Source organism: Mus caroli, chromosome 18 (assembly GCF_900094665.2).
Source record: "Mus caroli chromosome 18, CAROLI_EIJ_v1.1, whole genome shotgun sequence".
Lineage (NCBI taxonomy): Eukaryota > Metazoa > Chordata > Mammalia > Rodentia > Muridae > Mus > Mus caroli.
In genome coordinates this window covers 31297439-31306507 of record NC_034587.1, presented here as the reverse complement: position 1 = coordinate 31306507, position 9069 = coordinate 31297439, and the positions used below count along the sequence as shown (strand labels likewise).

At 44.7% G+C, this 9069-nt stretch overlaps 1 pseudogene; it reads right to left on the bottom strand.

Moving 5' to 3' along the window:
- Positions 1–3965: 3965 nt before the first annotated feature.
- On the bottom strand, positions 3966–4494 carry LOC110285144 (annotated as a pseudogene).
- Between the last annotated feature and the right edge of the window lie 4575 nt (positions 4495–9069).

Below are 9069 nucleotides of genomic sequence, written 5' to 3'. Positions count from 1 at the left end.
ATATGAATTCAACTACAACATACAAGTTACAAAATTCCCTGAGTGTAAATGTCGGTAAAATGCTCATCTATTGCAGGGCTGCCTATCTGCCTCCACACTGGGGTGTTATGGCCTCTCAGTGCAGGCAGAATGCAGTCAGTGATAGTCAGTCTCCAGGATACATTCCAAGAATCTCTTGTCTGGCTGGAATGAAAGTTTCCTCGGGATGCTCGCTGGTCTGGCCGGATCGATCAGAGTGTTACAGCTCTCCCAAGCCCATGCAGGGCAGGTAGCCAAGGTCTCTCCTGTTACCACAGCAGCACCAATGCCAGCAGCAGGCTGTGGTGAGCAGCAGCAGCAGCCAAGAGCTGCAGCCAGCGTCAGTCACTAGGCAAGCGGCAGGTAGTGGCTACAGCTGGCAGCAGTGGCGTGGGTGTGAGCCAGGCTTGCTGGTGCATCCAAGGTTCAGGGATGAATGTCTTGAGAAAGAAAACTCTTCCCCAGCGTGGTACAGCTCAATAAACCAGCCTCTCTCAGATGATTCTTGGTGAAATAACTTGTGCACTTTATTCCATGTGGATAGGGACTTTGTAAACACTTTGAGAGTAGAGAGAGATTCAGGGGTAGATGCTTCCCATCGGGTCAGTCTGAGATGCTAGGATGCTCTGTTTGCCTGGGGAAGAACTTCGGGTGTTGTCCCTACCTGACTGATTGTCATGGTCTTCTTGGCGGGGTGTCATGGTATTTCAGATCAGGTGGTTTGCCAGGGAGCTGGATCCACACCTGCCATTCTCAATTCTGAGATTTCCCTGGGAGTCTGATCCTGCTTTACCTAACCAGTTGCTCTGTCTGGTGGCAAGGTTCACTTAGCCCACAATCTATCTACCTTTATAGCCAGCAATGCAAAACCCAAAAATGTCTCAGGCCTGCTGGGGCATCCCAATAGCTCTAGGACTTGAGTGGCTGAGGTAGATGGATTGCTGGAGCTCAGGAGCTCAAGACCAACTTAGGTCATAGCAAAGTTGCTATATTTTAGTATCTTTAGTAGCATCTTAAAAGACTTTGATCAAGGAACCTCGTATTTTGTGGTGGGCCCTGCCAATCGTGCTGCTGGACCAGAACATGATGGGCACTTACCTCCAGCACATGAACTGGAATGATAAACTGCCATGAGAATTCCTACGTAGATATCCAACAATAATGCCTCAATAAACAGCCCTTGATTGAGGGGGAAAATACATTTTTGCTGAGATTCCACTCTCACTACAAAGTATAGTTTAGTTATAGAGTCAGGTCCTGTAACCAACCGTGAGAAAAAGACAGCGTCTTCACATTTGTTCTGGCTTAGTCTGTTTTGTTCTGTGTTCCTTTGAGATAGAAACCACAGGTGTGTAGGCACCAGGTCTGTTACAGGATAAGAATTATGAAGGGCAGATTCCCTGCATGAAATCGATGCCATGAAACTGAGTTAAGACATCCAGTACTGCAGGGACCAGAGCCTGCTAAGTCATTAACGACTGGCACTGTGGCCGAGCTCCTAAGCGTGGGCTTCAGCAGTCTTGAATGCTCGCCTTCACTAAAGTCCCAATAATGAGAGTGAAAGCTTCCCCATGGCCACAGAACAACCGCTCTGCTCTCGTGTGGGTCTGAGGACTTCCAGGAGCTCTCCAGAAGGCAGAGCAGCCATCATGTAAGTCGGTGAGTAGTAAAGGTTCGTCCTGCTTCTCATAGGTAGAAGCTGGGGCAGCTGGCAGGTAGATGAAGGCTCAGGTAGATGAACTGTGAAGGCTCAGAGTTCTAGATGTTTCTGCCCAGTACAAACGAATGATACAACAGTCTGGTGGCTTTTATGTTTTTCTTTTCTATATGGGAATTGGTACTCAAGCACTTTCTCTCTCTCTGTCTCTCTGTCTCTGTCTGTCTGTCTGTCTGTCTGTCTGTCTGTCTCTCTCTCTTTCTTTCTCTCCTATTTTATATAGAGGATTTTGGGTTATTTTGGCTTGGTTGAATCCAAAGATTACATGTGAAGGGAAGCTGAACCAAGGGAACCCATTGAAGGGCATAGAAGGTACCTGGATGACTTCCCCCTGAGAACTATGGCAGGAACCGCCTTACTGATATCCACAGAGGTCATGGAGGGCCACCTTGACTGGCCTGATCTCCATGCCACAGGTGCTGCCTCCTCCTCCCTCAAAACTTTAACCCCAAATTGCACTCTTCTTTTCTGAGTTCTTAGTGTTCCACAGGTACACGGTGCCCTGTGCTTAGCTGGAAAGGTGTACTCTCCTTCCCAGTGTGGCATAGAAGCTACACTGACAGCATCTGTATGCCTCATGCTCTCCGTATCCCATGAAAGAGGATGCACAGGAAAGAGGATGCCTACAGTTACTCTTTCCATAAGACTCAAACTCAAATCTTCATCTGGCCAAGGGAACATCACCCAGACTCCGCCATGTTCCCTCACATCTCTTCTCTAAAACATGGGTGCCTGCCTCCCTTCTTGTTAACCAGAACAGAGCAAACCCTTCCAGCCGGCCTGTACTCACATTAGCAAATAAGGATGGTGCTGTCAACTCTAGTATACGTCACTGTGGGAAGAAGACTGATGTGAGCATTCTTTTAGTCTAATTTTTGTTGTTGTTATTGCTATTGTTTTGAGACAGGTCTTTCCATGTAGCCCTGGCTGTCATGGCCACTCTGTATCCAGTATGTCCTTAAACTCAAGAGATCCCACCTGCCTCTGCCTCTTAAGTGCTGGGATTCATAATGTGAACCACTGCCACACAGCCCTCTAGTCTAGAGGCCTCTCTGCTCTTGGCATGTTTGAGCAGAAAGTAAAAAATACTCAAAAGGAGTTTGCCATTTCATTTTTCAGTATTATGCTCTAGAATTAAGCAGAAGCAATAAATGAAACATATTTGTTAACAGGTGTGAGGGTATGGTATATCACAAAGGAATAAGATTTTTCTTGGTTTCATCTGAGTCCTAAGTGTTGAGAAATGTATGGAAAGAGCCCCTCTGTTGTAAAGAGAGATGCTAGACCATTTCTTAGGATCTGTGAAGAGACAATTCCAAACTCATCATTCTATCTCTTGTAGTTTTAAGCAGCAAGGCTACTTCATGAAGCCTAGTGCACTGAGACCTATGCTATGGCCTCCCAGCAGTGGGGGTGCAAGCCTCTTTTACGGCAAGTCTAACCCCTTAGGAATGAACAGCCCTGGAATGGAGGCACTAAGACCTCACAGAAGATTCTAACTTGTGACTGCCTAGGGTCGGAGGGTCTGGGGCCTGACCCATGCCTAGAGGCTTCTAGGGTGTGAAATCCTGTGAGGTTGCCTTAAGCAGGGCAGAGCGAGGGGCTATTCTGGGATGCAAATTAGCCACATCAAAGCACATCCCATGATGGATATATCTTGGGGTATAATATGGAAGGGCTTCCCACTCCAGATGAAAGCAACTTCAATGCACTGCTGTGCAGGGAGCAGGAACAACAGTGCCAACCGTGCTGGTCTTGCCATTGCTGGTCCCAGAGTGTTCCATGGCTTCCACAATGTTCGTGCCTTCTTTCACCTTCCCAAAGACACATTTGCCTCCTTTGTGGTTTGGTTTTTAAGTATTCCCCAAATGCTCATGTTATAAAGGCTTGCTTGTCAGCCTAGCGTGTGACTGGGAAGTCCTGGAACCTTTGAGAGTGGGGCCTCATTGGGGGACCTTAGATCACTGAAGGCCATGAAGGGGCACTGGTACCATAACCACCTTTCTGTCTCCCACTTTGCTTCTTTTTTTCTTATTGAGCTTTTATTCATAATCATATGCTCAAATTGGTAATACAGCTGGACTTGAAGGGCAATGAGGAAAATATGGAACCCAAAGAACTTCAGTGAGAGCAGAGATGACAGGACGTTGTGAGCAGATGGGGTAGGGGCACTCTCCTGAGCTACAGAAGGAATAGTTGGATGGGTAAAATGCCCACAAGTCAAAAGAAATTAGACTTGTCCACAGTCAGAAATGATGATCTTCTTGCTGATCTTGCCATTCTTGGATCCAGAGCGCTCCATGGCTTCCACAATGTTCATGCCTTCTTTCACCTTCCCAAAGACCACATACTTGCCATCCAGCCATTCAATCTTAGCAGTGCAGATAAAAAAAAACTGGGAGCCGTTTGTGTTTGGTCCAGCATTTGCCATGAACAAGATGCCAGGACCTGTGTGCTTCAGGATGAAGTTCTCATCCTCAAATTTCTCTCCATAGATGGGCCTGCCACCAATGCCATTATGATGTGTGAAGTCACCATCCAGGCACATGAATTCTGGAATCATTCTGTGAAGGAAGGAACTCTTGGAGTCAAATCCTTTCTCTCCAGTGCTCAGAGCATGGAACTTTGTCTGCAAACAGCTCGAAGGAGACACGGCCCAAGGGCTCTTCATCGGCCGAGAAGTCAACGAACAGGGTGGGGTTGACTTTGGCTGCAGCAAGCAGTGAAAAATCGATATTGGAGTCTGCAAAGCCCCCCATTGCTTCTTACACTGCCTCTGCCATGTCTTTCCACCATGATGAACAGTGCCGCCACAAGCCAGGGAGAAAGGACCAGGAGTATAGATGGGAAGCTCTGAAATGGTGAGCCAGAATAAGCCCTTTCTCCTTTAAGCCATTTATTTTGGCTATTTTGTTACAGTGATTCAGAGTGTTGATGGACACACCCATGGCCTGTCTCTTCTACCTCATTTGACCCCAAGGAACAAAGGTTGCACAGTCTGTGGAAGAGGAAAATGCAGAATATGAGTTGAGATTTGTGAAGAAATAATGGGCAGAGCTGACTCTTTCCTCTTCCCTATTGCTGGCTGTATCGATGGACAGATGCCAGAGAGATTAAAGTTTTCATTTTTATCACACTGTACTCATTAATCCTGGACCCAATAAGAAAACCCTTTTAAAATCTGAAAAGGTTTGAAAATCTTTGGGATATGCTGAAGCCCTCTCTTCCTGGGGTAGAGAAGGGAGATCTGACAGAAGATACCCAAAGATCAAAGTAGGAGAGAAAGGAAGGCACCTCTTGCCTGCATCCCACTGAGCTGGCTCATTCTAAAGGCTGTTATCTCTCACATCCCGCAGAGAAGCTGGAAGGAGAGGCAGCTCATACATTGAGATCTCAGGTAAATGCTGCACTGGAGAGAATTTGAATCTCTGTGTACATCCATCATGGGATGTGCTTTGATGTGGATAATTTGTGTCCCAGAATAGCTGGTTACTCCACAGCTCACAGATCTGTGTACACAGGATCTGTGTACTTCACTGTTAAATTTTCAACCTCTAGGCACCAAACATGAGTCTTACTCAAACAAGATGACAAGTCCTCACACCTTAGTAAGTCTTTCTTCTATGTGGAAAAACTGCCAATGCCCCCCCCCCTCTCTCTCTCTCTGTGTGATGTATTCCACATGTGTGTGCAGCTGTACGTGCTTGTGCATACATGGAAGCCAGAGGTGGATATCTGATGTCTTGTTCTGCCCTATTCCCTCGAGACAGCATGTTTCACTGAACCTGGGGCTATGCTGGCAGCCAGCTCCGAGGTTGCAAATGTCCAGGTGGCCATCCCTGGGGTTTCTTGTGGAAGTGTTAGGGATTTGAACTCAGGTCCTCATGCTTGAGCAGCGAGTGCTTTTTTACCACAGAGCCAGCTCCCCTGTATCATGATTTGCTTTTTATGCTTAAAATAAATATTTTTCTATTCTTCTGTATGACGTATTTGTTGTATAATTACATCTTATAGAAAGATTATGCTTTTTCAGTTTTTATCACTTGTAGTACTAAAGCATGTAGGCAATTTTTTTAAAAAAAATTTATTTTATTATTTTTTAATTACGCAAACATACGTGTGTGTGCACATGAGTGCAGGTGTGCAATGAGACTAGAGGCGGTGGACCCCGGGACTTGCATTACGTGAGGTGTGAGCCTCCTGATGTGGGTGTTGGGAACTGAACTTGGTTCCTCTCTCTGCAAGAGCAGTATGTGTTCTTAGTTACCGAGCCATCTCTCCATACCTTAGAATTTCTTTTAAGTACTTAAAAGCAACTATTTTTGTTATAGACAAAACATAATTGGACTTTTTAAAGTGTCACAATTATTTCATTTTGAATTTATGGTATCTCAAGGCATAGCAAAACTTTTACTAATTAAAACTAAAATAATTTTTTTTTGGCATGGCCAATTCCAGGGCCTTATTGGTTAGAGGAGACACCGTTAGTCCAAAGCTTTTTTTTAAGATCAAGAACTCATGGATTAATAATCTATCCCATGAGGAATGACTTTTTTTTTTTGGTGGAAAATAGTGTATATTTAGAATTAGCCGTCTGGTCTCAGTTTAGAGGATCCCAATCTTGTTGGCAACATCCAGAGCATCATAATTAGGAGCCAACCAAACATATGCCCTCTTCTCTCATTCAGGCCTTAACAGGGTATTGATTTGGCCACATCGCTGTCATAGAGTTTCTTCACGGCCTGTTTGATCTGGTTTTCATTGGCCTTGTTACCCACCACAAACACAAGCATGCTGTTGTCCTCTGTCTTCCTCATGGCTGACTCGGTGGTCAGGGGAGTTTGATGATGGTATAGGGTCAAGCTTCTTTCCCCTGGGTGCCCTCTTTCCAGGATATTTGGGTTGCTTCCAGAGCCGCAGGGTCTTGGGTCACCCAAAGGTGGATGACGTGTGGATCTTCTCCTTTTTTGTGTGAACACCTTTCACCTGTTTATCTTTCAAGGTCTTCACTTTGGCTACGGCTTTGGGAGGGGCAGGAGCTTCCTTCTTCCCTTTCTGCACTATCTCTGTGAAAAGCAAAGAAGGACTTTTTTTGTTGTTAAAAAAAAACCCTTATATTAATTGTTCCGTTTCTCTCTCTCTTTCTTTCTCTCTCTCTCTTTAAAAAAGATTTATTTATTAGCTGGGCTTGGTGGCACACGCCTTAAATCCCAGCACTTGGGAGGCAGAGGCAGGCAGATTTCTGAGTTCGAGGCCAGCCTGGTCTACAAAGTGAGTTCCAGGACAGCCAGGGCTACACAGAGAAACCCTGTCTCAAAAAACAAAAACAAAAACAACAACAACAAAAATTTATTATATGTAAGTACACTGTAGCTGTTTTCAGACACTCCAGAAGAGGGCATCAGATTTTGTTACGGATAGTTGTGAGCCACATGAGGTTGCTGGGATTTGAACTCAGGACCTTCAGAAGAGCAGTTGGCACTCTTAACCACTGAGCCATCTCACCAGCCCATCTCTCACTTCTTATTTCCACATTAAATATCACATAAGCCGGGAATTTCATTTAAAGCTATTTTCTTTCAGAATTCTTTCATAAGATAGTCTTTTGTTTTTAGCCTGTGAGATTTTATTGGAGTACACACGTAGGCTAGATAGTTTTACAAAAATGAGGTCACTCACGTCACAGGTGAGGAAATGAACGGCGATGTAATCACTTAGAAGTTTTCTGATAGTTTCTGGTAGTTAGCTGTGGAACTTTCAATAAGCCATGAGTGGAATGAAGCCTTCATTGAAATACCTTGCTCAGACAACGTATCTTTGTAAGATAAGCATGGTTTCAGAGGAGGGGAACAGTAGGGGCAGCAAGCAAAGCCTGCCATCACGGAACTCTGCACGCGTTAAACAACATCGAAACGTAACGCCGGTGCTTATGGAATCACACCTAGCACCATTAGCGTTAATTCATACAGGATAACATGGGGAAAGGTACCAGACTTCCAAAGTTCAACTTGAAGTTTTGGCAATGTGTGTGTCTTTCAGCAGAGAAAGTTGGGCTCTTTTCCATCCATTGCCTTTGGCATCTTCATGACCTCATCCTGGAATTTGGCTCCAGGCTCCAATGGCTGGCTTTCATCAACCTGAAAATAATGCTTCTTTGTCCTTTGGGAAACAAACGGTGACAGATTGGCTCTCTCTGCTAGAACCTTAGCTCATCAGACTAGCCTTGTCCGTGAAATTCACAGGGAAGCATGGGATACAATTTGAGGAGTTAGCTGTGTGTGAAAATCTTTAATGAACTCAGCCACCTTGTAATTTAGCGGCTAAGAGGCAGCTGTTGGAACAGACTATCCCTTAAATCTTTTCAATATGGGGCAATTTGACCTTAGTTAACGTATTGTAGAAAACAGAATTTCAGAATATTGTCAATTTTGAAGTCTGAGCCAGGAGCCTGAACACAGTGTAGTTACCGTATCTTATCTAGTCTATACCTTACCAGATGCTATGTCAGCCACTGGTATAAAAACAAATGGTGGTGTGACTCTTCCTCCTTAAAAATTAAACCAAACCAATCTTATTAAATTAAAGCTGCTTCAGGCAATTAGTATTCGCTCACCAATCTTTGTTCTCTGGACCGTGGTGGGAACTAAAAGAAACATCATTTCTGCTAGTCTTTATGTATGATTACCTCTGAATATGGATATTTTGGTGGTCCTGGGATTCAAAGGGAACCACAAAGACATGGAAACAGTGTTGCCAGAAGAAACACTGGAAGTTGGCAAAGAGGACTGGAAGGGTTTCACATAGTCCTAAGAACACACTGCCTGTGGCCGACTGAGTGCCACTGGGTAAGGCAGGATTATTGCCAATGAAAAGCTTGGGGAATCAATGCATGTAATCTCTCTGTTGGCTCATCACACCTCGCTGCCACCAGCATCAGTTACAATCCAGGCCTGGTCGACAGGAGCTATCTTTGTCCACTCAAATGAGGAGGAAACCTTGCCACCATGATTTGGTCATTGGTAGGTGAGAAGACAAACTCTAAGTCCTAGTTACTTTGGCTTTTTGTGTTAACAGCAGATTCTACTTCTCGGTGAACATATTGTATAGTGGGATAGCTGTAAGGGACAGTTTGAATTCTAAATAAATTCAAATACAAACTTTAGATAAAGTTATATCTTAGGAGGATTGAATTATTTGCATCTATGGCCTCCAATTTTCAGTTTGGTTCTACATCCTTGACTTGAGAAGCCCTGTAACGCTCTCACACACCACACGTTCCTTCCTCCAGGCACGTAGAGCATCCCCAGAGCTTACCTTGCGAAGTTGCTTCATAC